We start from the raw sequence: 18,069 nt of genomic DNA on the forward strand, positions 1-18,069 counted from the left end.
CCTTTCTGATACCAACAGCTCCCCATTCCGTACCACAAAGAAGCTTTCATTGGTGGAAGCTAGGACTCTGCCCGAACGGGTTCATGTGGCCAAATGGTTTAACCCAGCATGTCGACGAGCCAGGGGGCCTCAATTGGTTGCTAATGGGGGGGGGGGGGGGGTCAGAGCAGTCATTCAGGAAGCCAGGGCTGCGGATTAAGCTGTTTTGAACGGGGTTAAAGAGACCGCGAGAGGCCTAAAGAGAGGCTTTATTGGCTGCATCCAGGGGGGAGACCAGCGCTCCTCTGGCACTTAGAGCCGACCAGGGCCAGATTGAACCTCCCCGCTGTGGACTAACGTTGCGGCTGGTGCTTGGGTTGAACAGTTTAGAAGCCTTAATGCTCAGGATGGGGGAAGGAATGAGGGGGCCGCCCCTGAGCCTGAGGGTAGGGGTACACGAGGGGCTGGCTCTGGCTACGCATGCTGAAGGCCCGGCCTCATGGCGGAGTGTGGATGAGCCTCAGTCCTCTGGTGGGCTCCTGCTGTCGGCGCATCCCTCCAGTTGGATGGAGCCCCGAGCCTGGATTACACCCGGGAAAGCCCCGGGGCTTCATACGGAGCCTGGGAACCTGCTTAAAGCAGAGGGGGAGACACGGAGTGGGCTTTCCGCGCCACAGATGTGCGCAGGGGCTGAAATGGTCCCGATATTCGGGACTGGCCCCAGGTCTGCCCCATCAAATTATCGCCATATTAGCCTTATCGACAGCTCACAGCTCAGAGAAGCTTGCAAGCATGGATCGAGGAAATGGGCGTGTACTAGCGTGCTTTAGGGCTCGGACAAGTACTATCGATCAAGTTTTACAAAAACAATTAATTTATTGGAAATATGCTAGTTTGGGGGGGTGGGTGGGAGCCTTTAAGTCATTTTTGTCGACCTACAGTCGGCTTTTGATTTAGTTACCAGGGAGGCGCTCTGGGCTGTTCTAACCAACATGGGGGGCCCGAAATAATGTATTAATTAGGAGGCTTCACCTGATAACTGTGCCCAAGTTAGGTATGGCCCTGCGGGGGAATCGACAGATCCCATTCCATTGTCTTGGGGGGTGAGACAGGGGTGCGTACTAGCCCCCACTTTGTTTTTGTTATAGATAACCAACTTGGCTAACATGTTAGAACAGTGCAGGCTCGGCGCCCGGTGACTGGCTAATAGGGAAGTCCCGGCACTCCGGTACGTCTACCACCCCAGTGGGTGTCCAAAATCCTCTGGAGCAGATCAGAGTCTTTTGTAGACAGAGCGGGCTGCAAATCAGTACAAGCGAGACCAAATAATGGTTTAATTTATTCTTCCCTGATTTTAATGCTGGGGCTGCCCTCTTACCTGCATCATAAATTGGTTTTCCACCGCTGTTAGAGCGGGCCCTGTTCCTGGGGTCGGGTCGTTGTGATCTCAGTGGCCATTTTGGATTGGGAGCTGTGGGGGACGATATTGGACGCCATCTTTAGCGTCGTAGCGGCGCTTTCTAGACGCTGCCTACCCTACTTAAGCCAGCCCTTTCAGCACGCAGCGGTGACGCGCAGCGGGAGCGCCTTCCCTGCGCCAGAGTCGTGCCAGAGTCTTGCCCGTCTGTGCTCGTCCGTGCCAGACCGGGCCCAGGGGCCATGACTCTTTCTACTAGCTCCTGTGGTAGTTTCTTCTATTCAGGTGATGTTTTAGAATCCCTAAGTCCCACTCCTAATACAAATTGTACTGTTTGCTCTCTCCCGACTCATAATTTTGAATGTGCTGGCTGTAGTTTTCTCACTGGCAGAATGTCTAATTGTAAAGCAATACGTCGTTCTCACACTCGTGGTAGACGGAGGAGATTGCATACACATCTTAACAGCTTTACACTCCAATTTTGGAGTATTAATTGCCGATCCCTACCGAAACACAAACATCATATCTACGACTTCATTGTCGAAGAGCAACCTGACGCATTGTTTCTTACTGAAACTTGGCTTCAGGATTGCTCCGGTCCTGACATCGCCGTTGCTGTCCCTAACAACTATGTAATTGTGAGACTGGACAGAAACTCCGGAAAAGGGGGGGGGGATTGCCATAATCTTCAAGTCTACTTACACATGTAAGCTTGAAGCCCTTCCCATGTCTGGAAGTGAGACCGCACTAAATTAGTCATCAATCCCCAATTCACTTTATCGGGCCTCCTGATCTACCGCCCTCCTGGCAATGCTCGTCCTTGGGTATCTTCACTAGCTGATATTATAGCTCCCCTACTCCTCAGGGCAGCCAATTTTACCATTCTTGGCGATCTCAACTTGCATCTTGAAGACCCACAGTGTACCACCAGCAAACGCTTTATATCTGATCTGGAGGCACTTAACCTTTCCCTGCTCAATGTTGGCCCCACTCACTCTGCTGGACACCAATTGGACCCCATTGTCTCTACTCTCTCTTTTGATTGCTCTCAGAGTGCTCGCCCTTTGGAGTGGTCCGATCATTTCGCAGTCCACTTCTCCTTACTCTATATTAAGAACCAGGAGAATAGTGGCCTCGACAAGGGTGCACCAACTCATCGTTGGGGTAAACTTGATATTAATAAGTTGAACCAGCACCTCTTGAATACCCGTCCTGAGGAATGCGAGGCTTCAGTCGCGGAGTTGAACACCGCTGTTTCCCACTGGCTTACTAACGCTGTAACTACCCTTCTTCCGCTCTCTTCGAAACATTCCAGGTCACACCGCCTCCCGGCACCATGGTTTTCCACCGACCTGAAGGCCTTGCGTACCAAATGCAGGGCCCTAGAACGGAAATGGAGGCACTCTTACTCAGTCTCACGGAAGACTGTTTATAAAGAGGCCCTAAAGGAATACCACTCAAAATGTAAAATCGCGAGAGCTGCCTATACTGTGGATACAGTAACACAAGCTCAGAACTGTCCTCGCACTCTTTTGTCTGTCGTCAAAAAATTGACAGGAGCGGACACTATCCCGACACCTCCAGTTTTAGAGGAGGCCCAGTGTAACTCCATTGCGAAATTCTTCATTGCCAAGGTTGAGCGCATATACGACTCTATGAGCACTCCCTTGAACGCAAAGGAACTTCATTCGGGACAGGTTGCAGGGACCAAACAGCCTCCTCCTACGGTGAAGGTAACGCACTGGCAATTGTTTGATGACATCTCGTTCTTCACCTGCTTAAGCAGTATAAGATCTGGCTCACCTCGTGATCCTGTACCTGCCAAAATCCTTAAACTGCTGGATCTTGAACCTCGACGGGTTCTTATGAGACTCTTAAATGCCTCATTACTTGAGTCCCATGTGCTACAGGACTGGAAGCACGAAATGGTCGTTCCTCTCCTAAAAAAAGCTGGAGCCGATGTGTCCAATTTCGCCAATTTCAGACCGATATCCTTGCTGCCTGTACTTTCCAAAGTGCTGGAAAGGCATGTTAACACTCAACTATACCATCTAGTGGAATCTTCGGGATTTTTACATCCATCCCAGTCTGGCTTTCGGGCTCACTACTCCACAGAGACCGCCCTTCTCGGGGTGACGGAGAGTCTAAGACACGGTATCGACCGCGGGGAAACATCTGCGCTCATCCTTTTGGATCTGAGCGCAGCGTTCGATACCGTGTCCCATTACATTCTTTTGAACTCTCTTCGATCCCTGGGAGTGGACGGTCCGGCTTTGGCCTGGATTGCCTCCTTTTTAAGTGAGCGCACTTTCCAAGTCTTCTCTGCGAAAGCCACATCTTCCACTTGTCCATCGGCATATGGTGTTCCTCAGGGGTCCATACTCAGCCCTTTGTTGTTTAACATCTATGTGAGACCCCTGGCCTCCATAGCGGAGGACGCTGGGCTGACTATTTTTTCATATACGCCGATGACACTCAAATTGTTTTCTCCCTTTCCAGCAGCGAGAGCAACGATATATCGGCTCTGAAAATTGGATTGTCACGTATAGCTGAGTGGATGCAAAGACATCTCCTCAAACTAAACGGTGACAAAACCGAAATTCTTATCTTAGGGAAGCATAAAGATCTATGGGGCCCTCAACATTGGCCTAGTGAGATGGGACCCCTTCCTCAGCCATCTTCTGTAGTCCGCAACCTCGGTTTTCTTATAGACGACAAACTCTCCATGAGACAGCAGGCCACACAGGTGGCCGCCATATGCTTTGCCATTCTGCGATGGCTCCAGAAAATTCTTTGGATGCTGCCTCTTGCCACCAGGAGAACCGTTGTCCAGGCGTTAGTAACATCTCGCCTGGACTACGGAAATGTCCTCTATCTCGGCGCCGATGTGGCCACCGTAAACAAACTCCAGGTTGTTCAGAACTCGGCAGCCCGACTTCTCTGTAATATCCCGAGGAGATCATCGGCCACACAGGCTCTGCGCGATCTACATTGGCTCAGGATTCCCAGCCGCATCATTTTCAAAGCTATATGCTATCTTTTTAAAATCAAGCAGGGCTCGGCCCCAAAATACTTGCAAAGTCTGGTCCAACCCTACAAGCCTAGTCGCACACTTAGATCCTCTGCCAATTGCGACTTTGTTGTCCCTCGATTCAAGCTTGTAAGGATGGGGGGACGGACCGTCTCCCAACTAGGTCCCAAATATTGGAACGCGTTACCCACTATTTTAAAAACAGAAACTGATTTTCTTATTTTTAGGAAAAAACTGAAAACTTTACTTTTCCAATGATCTTCTTGCCGCTTTAGTTGATTCATGGTGCTGTCTCAGAGGTTTGTTTTTCTTCTTGAGTCTATCCCTTGAGCCGGGAAACCCACTGCGGGTAGCTGATGCGCGTTATAAGTTCATATATAAATAAAAAAAAAAAGAAGAAAAATACATGGTATTGAACCCTTGTGCGGCGGTCTGATCGCATCCGGACCTCAATCACAACCAATTGGAGAAGGTCCGCACCTTTGAATACCTGGGGCTTACTCTTAATGGGCAATCGGGCTGGTCACCCCAGATTCAGAAGTCCAGACTCAGACTAGAACGCTACAGTGGTGGCCTTCTGTGAGCCTTGAAGGGATCTGGCTTATTCCCGATGACAGCTGCACTGACACTTTACAACTTGCAAGCCTTGGGGGGGGGAGGAGTCTTTATATGGCATAGAGCGCTTGGAACATGTTAATGTCAACGATGTGGAGTTGACTGAAAATCGTTTCCTCCAAATACTCACCAATCTTACCCTCAGTACTGCACTGGCACCTCTTCGCATAGATCTTGGCATTCACTCACTCACTCACTCACCCATAAAGTACAACTCAGATCTTTGATGTACTGGAGGAGGGCCTGGCCCTCGTAGATCTAGTACCCCATCAGCTGGGCTTGGAAGCGATTATAAACCGTCCCGGGGCCATTAGAATTCCATGGTTGGGGTTTATTAAGAATTCACTTGAAGAGATCGGGTGCAGTGACATCTGGGCTCACCCGCAAATGTCTAGTGGCGTTTCCAAGTCTACGTGCAAGGAGCGGCATACAAGATACGCAGATGGAGGAGCGGTATGCAAGATACGCAGATGGAGGAGCGGTATGCAAGATACGCAGATGGAGGAGCGGTATGCAAGATACGCAGATGGAGGAGGGTATGCAAGACACGCAGATGGTAGATGGCACTAATAGGAGGGCGGGGGCAGGTACCCTAACTTCTACCTTTTGGAATTCAAAGATACTTATCTCTTGGAAAGGTATATGGACACCATTGATCCTCCGGATGCTGGGACACTCTACATTAAGTTGGGACTTTGCCACTTCGATCGTGTACCACGAAGTGGCGGCGCGCCCTTGTCGATGCTGAACCTGGCCTAAGCTGCCCATTGCGCTCAGAGGTTACGGAAACTGGAGATCATGTACTCTACCTTTGCCCACAGTATCACGTACACAGGAGGAAAGGGATCCTGCATCTATGCTATCACTTGGGCATTTTGGACTGCCACATTGCAACTAGGGTATTCAGGGCAGACACCGCTCAATGAATTGTCTTTGTTGTCTCCTGGTTTCTTGTATAAATGTGGAGACACAGACAGAAAAAGTCTGCCACATTGCCGTCCAGTGTCTAGTAGCTAAGATTCTTGCGTGTCCGAGTTCCACCCCCTGTCATGTATGATTCCTTTTATAGACTGTGTAACAGCAGATCACCAATAGAGATGAAATTCACTCTTCCATCTTAAAACTGTTCTGATGTTCCCTCTATATGCTGCTAGTCTGAATTGTGGGTATTATAAATATTTCAAATGGGTTTTGTTGGTGTTTTTAAGTGTTTTTATGCATGATTTTACAGTTTTAAGCTATTGGGTTTGCTTTTATGGCAAATGCCGAAATAAAGCGTATTATGGTGATGATAGAAAGGAGGAATGGGCGGGACGGGCAGTCTATTGAACTCGAGACAGAGGAGCAGAAAATCTGTGTGAGAAAGACAGAAAGAAGGGAGGAGCAAGCCATGGATGGTACAGAGGGAGGCTTTAAGAAGAGGCGGAGAGTGTGGGTCTAAGGGAGGGAAACTTTGAAAAGCTACAGGACAGAAACTGTACTCGAAGCCCTGAAGTGAACCACAGGAGAGAGGCGGGAATAGTGCATGAGAGAGCGAGAGAGATGGGTGAGAAGGGGCCGGGGAGGCGAGAGGTGGACTAGTGCACAGCGTGAGGAGGCACAAGAAGGCAGCATGTGCGAGCAGACACTATAGAGAGGAGACAGGCAGTGAGGGAGGGGTGAGAGAGGGCAGTGAGAGTGGGAGTGTGAGAGGGAGATGAGAGGGGAAGGGGACGGGGAGGCGAGAGGTGGACTAGTGCACAGCGTGAGGCGGTACAAGAAGGTAGCATGTGTGAGCAGACACTATAGAGAGGAGACAGGCAGTGAGGGAGGGGTGAGAGAGGGCAATGAGGGAGGGGTGAGAGAGGGCAGTGAGAGTGGGAGTGTGAGAGGGAGATGAAAGGGCAAGTGGAAGGGGCCGGGGAGGCGAGAGGTGGACTAGTGCACAGCGTGAGGAGGTACAAGAAGGTAGCATGTGTGAGCAGACACTATAGAGAGGAGACAGGCAGTGAGGGAGGGGTGAGAGAGGGCAATGAGGGAGGGGTGAGAGAGGGCAGTGAGAGTGGGAGTGTGAGAGGGAGATGAGAGGGGAAGGGGACGGGGAGGCGAGAGGTGGACTAGTGCACAGCGTGAGGCGGTACAAGAAGGTAGCATGTGTGAGCAGACACTATAGAGAGGAGACAGGCAGTGAGGGAGGGGTGAGAGAGGGCAGTGAGAGTGTGAGAGGGAGATGAGAGGGGAAGGGGCTGGGGAGGCAAGAGGTGGACTAGTGCACAGCGTGAGGAGGTACAAGAAGGCAGCATGTGCGAGCACACTCTAGAGAGGAGACAGGCAGTGAGGGAGGGGTGAGAGAGGGCAATGAGGGAGGGGTGAGAGAGGGCAGTGAGAGTGGGAGTGTGAGAGGGAGATGAGAGGGGAAGGGGACGGGGAGGCAAGAGGTGGACTAGTGCACAGCGTGAGGCGGTACAAGAAGGTAGCATGTGTGAGCAGACACTATAGAGAGGAGACAGGCAGTGAGGGAGGGGTGAGAGAGGGCAGTGAGAGTGTGAGAGGGAGATGAGAGGGGAAGGGGCTGGGGAGGCAAGAGGTGGACTAGTGCACAGCGTGAGGAGGTACAAGAAGGCAGCATGTGCGAGCACACTCTAGAGAGGAGACAGGCAGTGAGGGAGGGGTGAGAGAGGGCAGTGAGGGAGGGAAGGGTGAGAGAGGGCAGTGAGAGTGTGAGAGGGGGATGAGAGGGCAAGTGGGTACAGCAACAACCGCCCAGCCTGGGCTAACTGTTCGTGAGTGAAGCTCGCGCCAATGCCTGCAGCCCTGTGTAGGATAAAGCGCAGAGTGAAGGCCATGTTTATTTTTGCCAGGGAGAGCCCAGTGTACACCTCCACTCCTCTGAGCTGCACTGTGCAGTGCGTGTCTCCACTCATTCATGTAAACCTCCTGGGGGTTCCTCAGCTAAGAACGGATTGTGGAGAGCGGCGAGGTGTGTGGTTGATGTGCCCTGCGCTGTCAAAAACACAGGTTTGTACCGCGGGCAGATATTTCTATCTCTATGCTTGTTTTGTGCAGTAAAGAATTTTGCTCTTTGATCTGTAAATAGTTGTCCCTCCCCGTTAAACGATTTCAAAGTCGTCCCAAGGAATGTGCTCTATTTAAAATATCAACAACAGACATTTTCATTTCTCATAGCTGAATTAAAAATGCAGACAGCAACTTAAAATAGCAGAGAAAAAATAAAATACTTCAAATGTTTTAATGCCGTTCATAGGGTGTGAATATGACACAACTCCCCCTGCAGCAGGGAGGACACGTCACAGGAAGACGCTGCGCCTGAATACGACACGAGAAAGAAGGTCAAATATAAAGCATGTCGCTTGTAGAGCTGGCGCTGCGCTGATAGTTTAAATATTTTTACAGATATTAAAAATAGAGGTGAGCAAGCCGTGCCATGTTGAATAAAAGAAAGGCGCGGACACTATACTTAAAGATAACGCCAACAATTAAAAGAGAAAAAAAGAGTTCCCCTCAACAACAGATAAAGAAAGCAAAGGGAAGGAAACGGTAGTTGGGAGGTGCTCCTCTGCGGAAAAACAGAAGTGAGGTGTTAGACGGACCAGGAGGGTCGGCCGAGGACAATGGGAGAGGTCTCCGGGGAGAGCCGTCTCCAGCGATCGTACAGATAAATAACTTCCCCCCCACAGACAGACACCACACAAGGAGAAGATTTAGCGTTCTTTATAGGCAATTTCTTACGGTACGATGAAATGGTACAAGGAGGTCTGGACTCAGGGGTCCCCTCGATTCAAGTCTCTCAAGGTGGGGAAAGGGGGTAGCGGGACAGTCTGGTTACCAGTCTGGTAGTTGAGATGGTATGGCGGATAGCTCACAATCCTCGAGCTCGGTGTTCTAGCTGGGACGGGCCGCGGCAGCGCCAGCAGGTCCCGGTGAAGATGGATGATACACGGTCCGCGGCAGCGCCAGCAGGTCCCGGTGAAGATGGTTGATGCACTGTCCGCGGCAGCGCCAGCAGGTCCCGGTGAAGATGGTCGTTACAACGGGCCGCGGCAGCGCCAGCAGGTCCCGACGAGGATGGATGTTGCAGAAGGCCGCGGCAGCGCCAGCAGGCAGGACGATAGTTCACAAGATAGGGCTACGGCAGCGCCAGTAGTCCGTCAAGGCTGAGTTCTCTCGGTGTCTCTCGACTCCAGGATACAACTGCCGTCCTGCTCCGGAGCGGCCCTAGTTATAGGTCTGGCGCCCTTTGATGTCCGGACCCTCGCACTTGGAGGTCGGAGGGTCCGGGATGAAGGTGTCCAGACACCCAGCAGGGGGTGGAGCCAGCGCCTGGGGGAGCTGGAGGCGATCGGCACCTGGCGGGGGAGAGCCCTTGACGCTTTGTTCTCCCATTGACCTGCCAAGTGGTCCGCTCACCTCCTGGGTGGAAGGTGGTGCCGGGATGCCGGGGCCGTCCAGGCCCAGGGTTAGGGTCGGGTGGAGGCCACGCGGCCTCGTGGCGCAGGGCCCAAGATGGCGGCTTGATCCGGCCGGGGGAGCCGGTGGTGGCTCGGTCCCGTGATACATGGAGGTCCGGGGGCAGGAGTTCCGTCGGGAGACGGGGTGCGGGTGATTCGTGTGGGTCACGCCTGGCGGGCCGGGGCTTAGGCCCTGTCATGCGGGGAGGGAGCAAGCCCTTCGTGTGGCCTGTCCAACATGCGTCCCCCCCAGCTGAAGGCGGGGAGAGTCACCCATCTTCCTGGGGACTCTCCTCGTCGAGGCGGAAGAAGCGTGACAGGCCATCTGCGTTGGCGTGGTCTTGGCCCGGTCGGTGTTCCACGGTGAAGTCCATTCCCTGCAGGGAGATGGACCAGCGCAATAGTTTTGGGTTCTCCCCCCGCATCTGCATCAGCCACTGCAGGGGTCGATGGTCGGTTTGTACCCGGAAGTGGGTACCGAAGAGATAGGGCCGGAGCTTTTTGAGGGCCCACACCACTGCGAAGGCCTCCCTCTCGATTGTGCTCCAGCGCTGTTCTCGGGCCAGGAGGCGTCTGCTGATGAAGGCCACCGGCTGGTCATGGCCCTCGGCGTTCAGTTGGGAAAGAACCGCTCCGATGCCGTGGTCGGAGGCGTCTGTCTGTACAATGAATTCCCGACTGTAATCGGGGGCCTGGAGCACAGGGGCGGTGCACAGGGCGGCCTTCAGCTTTTCGAAGGCCGCTTGACAGTCGGTGGTCCAATTAATCCGCTTCGGCTGGTTTTTGGACGTGAGACCCGTGAGGGGCCCCACAATGCTGCCGTAGTCCCTCACGAACCGCCGGTAGTAGCCGGTGAGTCCCAAGAAGGCTCGGACCTCGGTCTGGGTGACGGGGGGCTGCCAGGACTGGATGGCAGCAATTTTAGGTTGCAGCGGGGCCACTAGTCCGCTTCCCACCTGGTGCCCGAGGTAGGTCACGGACCCTTGACCAATTTGGCATTTGCCAGCCTTAATCGTGAGGCCGGCCCGCTGGAGGGCCTGCAGGACCTCTTGGAGGTGGAGGAGGTGGTCGGACCAGTGGCGGCTGTACACCGCGATATCGTCCAGGTAGGCAGCGCTGAACTCCTCGAGCCCCGCCAAGACCTGGTTCACTAGACGTTGAAAAGTAGCGGGGGCATTCTTCATGCCGAAGGGCATGACCTTGAAGTGGTAGTGGCCATCGGGGGTAGAGAAGGCAGACCGTTCCTGAGCCCGGGGTGTGAGACCGATCTGCCAGTATCCCGCTGTTAGGTCGAAGATGCTGAGATAGCGGGCGGCCCCCAGCCGGTCGATCAATTCATCTGCTCGGGGGATAGGATGAGCGTCGGTCCGGGTGACAGCGTTCAAGCCCCGGTAGTCGACGCAGAATCTCAGTTCAGGCGTGGTGCCGGGGGCAGCGGCTTTGGGGACCAGTACAACTGGGCTGGCCCAGGGGCTGTCCGAGGGCTCGATGACCCTGATCGTGAGCATTTTGGCCACTTCCTCTTGGATGCAGGCCCGTACCCGATCTGGCACGCGGTAGGCCCGGTGTCGGACAGGGGGACTGTCCCCGGTGTCCACGTCGTGCAAGCACCAAGGGGTGATCCCGGGGGTGAGGGAGAACAGTGTAGCGAACCGCAGTAGGAGGTCCCGGCAGCTCTGGCGTTGCTCTGGGGTGAGGGCATCGGAGAGCCGGACCCCGTCCACGGAACCGTCATTCTCCTGAGTCTTCAGGAGATCCGGGAGGGGTTCGGAGTCTTCCTCCGCCCCACTGTCCGTAGCCATCAGGATGCTGAGTTCTGAGCGCACAAAGTGTGGTTTGAGTCTGTTGGTGTGGAGGACCCGAAGGGGGTTCCGGGGGTCCCCATGTCGATGAGGTAAGTGACGGGGCTTTTGCGCTCGACCACTTTGAAGGCCCCGTCCACTTATCTTGCAAGGCACATGGTTCGGTGGGGGACATCACCCACACTTGTTGACCAGGTTCGAACTCGACGGAGGAGGCATTGTGATCGTACCATTTTTTCATGTCCTCCTGACTGGCCTCGAGGTTCGCTTTTGCCATCTCCCTGAAGCGTCGGGACTGATTGCGGAGGGCCAGGAGGTACTTGAAGACGTCTGGAGGGGTCTTTAGGGGGGCCATCTCCCAACCTTCTTTGACTAGGCTGAGGGGCCCTCGCACAGGGTGCCCGTACAGGAGTTCGAAAGGGCTGAAGCCGAGGGACTTCTGGGGAACTTCTCGATAGGCGAAGAGGAGGCACGGGAGTAGTACATCCCACTGGCGACGGAGGGGCTCTTCCAATCCCCCAATCATCCCCTTGAGGGTGCGGTTGAATCGCTCCACTAGTCCGTTCCCTTGGGGGTGATAGGGGGTCGTGAATCGGTAGGTGATCCCGCACTGTTGCCAGAGGGACTTCATATATTTCGAGATAAAGTTCGTGCCTCGGTCGCTGACGACTTCTCGGGGGAAGCCCACTCGGGAGAAGATCCCCATTAGGGCCCGGCCAACCACCGGGGCTGTTACAGTTCGTAGGGGCACCGCCTCGGGGTAGCGGGTGGCGTGGTCCACCAGTACCAGGATGAACCTATGTCCTTGTGCCGTGCGGGGGTCCAGGGGCCCCACAATGTCTATTCCTACCCTCTCGAACGGGGTGGTGACCACTGGGAAGGGTTGCAGAGGGGCTTTCAGCTTACGGCCGCTCTTCCCACTGGCTTGGCACGTGGGGCAGGACCGGCAGTGGTTAAGGACGTCGTTCCGCATCTTCGGCCAGAAAAAGTGAGTCACTAGGCGACTGTAGGTTTTGTCCTGGCCCAGGTGTCCAGCCAGGGGGACATCGTGGGCCAGAGTTAGTAGGAAGTCTCTGAAGCGGAGAGGCACCACCAGCACTCGACTGGCCCCTAGTTCTGCGATTCTTTGTTCGCTGTATAGCAGGTCGTTATCCCAATAGACCCAATGAGTTCCGGTGGAGTCCCCTGCGCTCTGGGCGCTGGCTTGCTGGCGGAGCCCCTCGAGGGAGGGGCAGGTCTTTTGCTCCTGGCGGAACTGCTCTTGGGTGGGCCCCCCTTCTTGACGCCACTGAGCCAGGCCGGGAAGGTCCTGGGGTTGCGCGACCCCTTCGGCCGTTTGTTCTGGGGGGTTGGTCTCGTCGTGGTCCTCTACTGGGGCGACCGGGGGCGGAGGTGCTGGCCATTCTGGATCTTCTGATCGGGGGACGGCACGGGCAGCCATGGACCGGGTGGTTACGCAGGCCCAGTCCGGGAGGCCCAGCATCCCCAGGTGCTCTCTTCTTTCGACGGTGGCCCACGGGGAACTCTCAAGGTCATTCCCCAGGAGGCAGTCCACGGGTGCATCATCCCGGACCGTCACCTTCAACAGGCCGGAGACCCCTCCCCATTCGAAGGGGACGCAGGCCATTTGACACAGACTCTCGGAATTGTCGGCTGAGCGGACGGGGCAGAGAATGTTCGGCAGGATCTGCTCGGGCTTCACCAGGTGACAGCGGACGGCCGTCACACTGGCGCCTGTGTCACGTAAGGCCTCGGCCCGACGTCCATTAATGGTCACCCATTGGCCATATTTCCGGGTGTTGGCGGGTAGGGGGGCCCGCGGAACCATGTCCTTTCCCCCTAGGCATGCTAGAACCATGGCGGCCGGTTCCCACTCTTGCTGGGCCGGCTCATATTCTTCCTGTTCCTCTGATAGTCGTTCTTCCCCCAGGGCGGCGGCCGCTACCTGGCGGGGCTTTGGTGTTTGGTTCTGCGGGCAGCTCGGGTCATTGGCGTAGTGGCCGACTCGCTGGCATCGGTGGCACGTGACGTTGGCTCGGAACCCCGGGCGCATCGGGGGGTTGCCCCGCCCGGCCGGGGGCGGGGTGCTGGCCACGGGTGTTGCCGGGATGGTGTCTCTCCCTCGCTCCTGGCCTCCTCCTCCTCCCCGGGGACGGTGCTGGCCTTGGTTGTTTCTGTTTTGCTCGTGCGGTCCTCTCCGGCCCACTCGGGTGCTTTCCCATCGGTCAGCTTCGGCGGCGAGTTGCCGGGGGTCAGTCAACTTACTGTCGAGGAGGTGCTGCCTGAGCTCGACGAAACAGTTGTTCGACAGGTGCTCCCATACCATAAGGTTAAAGAGTTGCTCGTAGGTCGTTACGTGGCTCCCCTTGATCCAACCCTCGAAGGCTCGGCTGAAATAGTTGACGTACTCCACCCAAGTTGTACCCGGGATCCGGGTGCAGTCTCTGAACCTCTGGCGGTACATCTCGGGCGTGAGGCCGTAGCGGGTGAGGAGGGCAGCCTTCATGTGGTCGTAGGACGACATCTGGTGATCTGGGAGCTGCAATAGGGCATCGCGGCCTTCGTTGACGAACCTCCCCCATAGTCCGGCTCCCCAATCACTCCGGTCGATCCGGTGGGAGGTCATGGCGATCTCGTAGGCTTTGAACCATTGTTGTATGTCGTCCTCTCGGACATATTCTCGGACAACATCCTTGGGGATGTGGACTTTTTTCTCGGTTGCTCCCGGGGTGTGCGGTCGCTCAGGCACCCCCGGTTCTTTATTCTGTTTCCGGAGTTCTATCTCCGCCAGTTTGCGCTCGTGTTCGAGTGTTATTCTTTTTTCCTCGAGCTCTCTCTGTCTCTGTTTTTCTTCTCGCTCTTCTCGGAGCCGCAGATGTTCTAGATTTAGTTTCTGCTCGGCTAACTTTAGTTCCCCGTCCATCTTGAGTCGTGCCATTTCCAACTCATGTAATCTGGTTCTTTCTCTTTCTTGGATCTCCTCCTGCGAGAGGCCCGTTCCCCGCTCCTCAGGAGCCGTGGCGTTCCCCTCTGGTGCGACACTGTTTTGGTCGGGGGATCCGGTGACCCCAGTTTCCGCCCACGACTCAAGGGCGTGCTTTAAATCGTCTTTGGTACTCAGGCCGGTGGTAGCAATGCCTAGTTCCATGCAGAATTGTTTAAGTTCGCGGTGGCTATATTCTTCCAACTTATCCATTTGGAACTTTTCAGTGGAACCGCTATCTTTGGCTGACATCGTGGTTTTGTCGTGGGGTGAGCTACTCTCTGTACGATTACGCGTTGATTCGGATCGCGCCGCTGGCCACCAATGTTAGACGGACCGGGAGGGTCGGCCGAGGACAAGGGGAGAGGTCTCCGGGGAGAGCCGTCTCCAGCGATCGTACAGATAAATAACTTCCCCCCCACAGACAGACACCACACAAGGAGAAGATTTAGCGTTCTTTATAGGCAATTTCTTACGGTACGATGGAAGGTACAAGGAGGTCTGGACTCAGGGGTCCCCTCGATTCAAGTCTCTCAAGATGGGGAAAAGGGGGTAGCGGGACAGTCTGGTTACCAGTCTTGGTAGTTGAGGTGGTATGGTGGATAGCTCACAATCCTCGAGCTCGGTGTTCTAGCTGGGACGGGCCGCGGCAGCGCCAGCAGGTCCCGGTGAAGATGGATGATACACGGTCCGCGGCAGCGCCAGCAGGTCCCGGTGAAGATGGTTGATGCACGGTCCGCGGCAGCGCCAGCAGGTCCCGGTGAGGATGGTCGTTACAACGGGCCGCGGCAGCGCCAGCAGGTCCCGACGAGGATGGATGTTGCAGAAGGCCGCGGCAGCGCCAGCAGGCAGGACGATAGTTCACAAGATAGGGCTACGGCAGCGCCAGTAGTCCGTCAAGGCTGAGTTCTCTCGGTGTCTCTCGACTCCAGGATACAACTGCCGTCCTGCTCCGGAGCGGCCCTAGTTATAGGTCTGGCGCCCTTTGATGTCCGGACCCTCGCACTTGGAGGTCGGAGGGTCCGGGATGAAGGTGTCCAGACACCCAGCAGGGGGTGGAGCCAGCGCCTGGGGGAGCTGGAGGCGATCGGCACCTGGCGGGGGAGAGCCCTTGACGCTTCGTTCTCCCATTGACCTGCCAAGTGGTCCGCTCACCTCCTGGGTGGAAGGTGGTGCCGGGATGCCAGGGCCAGCCAGGCCCAGGGTTAGGGTCGGGTGGAGGCCACGCGGCCTCGTGGCGCAGGGCCCAAGATGGCGGCTTGATCCGGCCGGGGGAGCCGGTGGTGGCTCGGTCCCGTGATACATGGAGGTCCGGGGGCAGGAGTTCCGTCGGGAGACGGGGTGCGGGTGATTCGTGTGGGTCACACCTGGCGGGCCGGGGCTTAGGCCCTGTCATGCGGGGAGGGAGCAAGCCCTTCGTGTGGCCTGTCCAACACCCCAACAAGAGGCAGTAGGGGGAGTGCATGCATCTGAGACCCCAACAAGAGGCTGAGGGGGAAGGACATGCACCTGAGACCCCAGACTCACACAAGAAGCTATGGGGGGAGTGCATGCACCTGAGACCCCAGACTCACACAAAAGGCTAAGGAGGGAGGGCATGCACCTGAGACCCCAACAAGAGGCTGAGGGGCAAGTGCATACACCTGAGAACCCAGACTGACACCAGATGCTGAGGGGGGAGTTCATGCACCTAAGACCCCAGAGTTACATGATAGGCTGATGGGGAAGTGCATGCACCTGAGACCCAAGAATAACAGGAGAAGCTGAGGGGGGGGGGTACATGCACCTGAGAACCAAGACTGCACAAGAGGCTGAGGGGGAAGTGCATGCACCTGAGACCCCAGACTCACACAAGAGGCTTAGGGGGGAGTGCATGCCCCTGAGATCCCGACAAGAGGCTGAGGGGGGAGTGCACACACCTGAGACCCCAGACTCGCACAAGAGGCTGAAGGCTGGAGTGCATGCACCTGAGACCCCAGACTCGCACAAGAGGCTGACGGGGGAGTGCAGGCAGCTGAGACTCCAACAAGAGGCTGTAGGGGGAGTGCATGCACCTGAGACCCCAACAAGAGGCTGAGGGGGAAGTCCATGCACCTGAGACACCAACAAGAAGCTGAGGGGGGAGTGCATGCATCTGAGATCCCAGACTCAAACAAGAAGCTAAGGGGGGAGTGCATGCACCTGAGACCTCAGACTCACACAAGAGGCTGAGGGGGGAGTGCATGCACCTGAGACCCCAACAAGAGGCTGAGGGGGGAGTGCATACACCTGAGACCCCAGACTCGCACCAGATGCTGAGGGAGCAGTTCATGCACCTAAGACCACAGAGTCACATGATAGGCTGAGAGGGAAGTGCATGCACCTGAGACCCCAACAAGAGGCTGAGGGGGGAGTGCATACACCTGCAACCCCAGACTCGCACAAAAGGCTGAGAGGGGAGTACATACACCTGAGACCCCTGACTCACACAAAATCCTGACGCGGGAGTGCATGCAACTGAGACCCCAACAAGAGGCTGAGGGGAGTGCATACACCTGAGACCCCAACAAGAGGCTGAGGGGGGAGTGCATACACCTGCGACCCCAGACTCGCACAAGAGGCTGAGAGGGGAGTGCATACACCTGAGACCCCAGGCTCACACAAGAGGCTGAGGGGGGCGCCCAAGACCCAAAACTCGCACAAGAGGCTGAAGGGGGAGTGCATGCACCTGAGACCCCAGACTCATAAAAGAGGCTGAGGGGGGAGTGCATGCACCTGAGACCCCAACAAGAGGCTGAGGGGGAGTGCATGCACCTGAGACCCTAGACTCACAGAAGAGGCTGAGGGGGGAGTGCATGCACCTGAGACCTCAACAAGAGGTTGACGGGGGAGTGCATGCACCTGAGATCCCAGAGTCACAGGAGAGGCTGAGAGGGGAGTACATGCACTTAATACCCCAGAGTCACATGAGAGGTTGAGGGGTGTGCATGCACCTGAGACCCCAAAAAGAGGCTGAGGGGGAGTGCATGCACCTGAGACCCTAGATGCACAGAAGAGGCTGAGCGGGGAGTGCATGCACCTGAGACCCCAACATTACGCTGACAGGGGAGTGCATGAACCTGAGACCCCAGACTCACACAAGAGACTGAGGGGGGAGTGCATGCACCTGAGACCCAAACAAGAGGCTGTGGTGGAGTGCATGCACCTGAGACCCCAGAGTCACAGTAGAGGCTGAGGGATAGTGCATGCACCTAAGACCCCAGAGTCACATGAGAGGCTGAGGGGGGAGTGCGTGCACCTTAGACCCCAACAAGAGGCAGAGGGGGAAGTGCGTGCACCTGAGACCTCAACAAGAGGCTGGGGGGGAATGCATGCACCCGGGACCCCAAGAAGAGGCTGAGGGGGGAGTGCATGCACCTGAGACCCCAAGAAGAGGCTGAGGGGGGAGTGTATGCACCTGAGAACCCAACAAGAGTCTAAGGGGAGAGTGAATGCACCTGAGAAACAAACAAGAGGCTGAGAGGGGAGTGCATGCACCTGAGACCCCAACAAGAAGCTGAGGGGGGAGTGCATGCACATGAGACCTTAGAGTCACATGAAAGGCTGAGGGGGAAGTGCAAGCACCTTAGACCCCAACAAGAGGCTGTAGAGGGAGTGCATGCACCTGAGACCCCAGATTCGCAAAAGAGGCTGAGAGGGGATTGCATACACCTGAGACCTCAACACGAGGCTGTAGGGGGAGTGCATGCACCTGAGATCCCAGACTCACACAAGAGGCTGAGGGGGGAGAGCATACACCTGAGACCGCAACAAGA

The sequence above is a fragment of the Triturus cristatus genome, chromosome 7, assembly GCF_964204655.1.
Source record: "Triturus cristatus chromosome 7, aTriCri1.1, whole genome shotgun sequence".
In the NCBI taxonomy this organism is placed as follows: domain Eukaryota; kingdom Metazoa; phylum Chordata; class Amphibia; order Caudata; family Salamandridae; genus Triturus; species Triturus cristatus.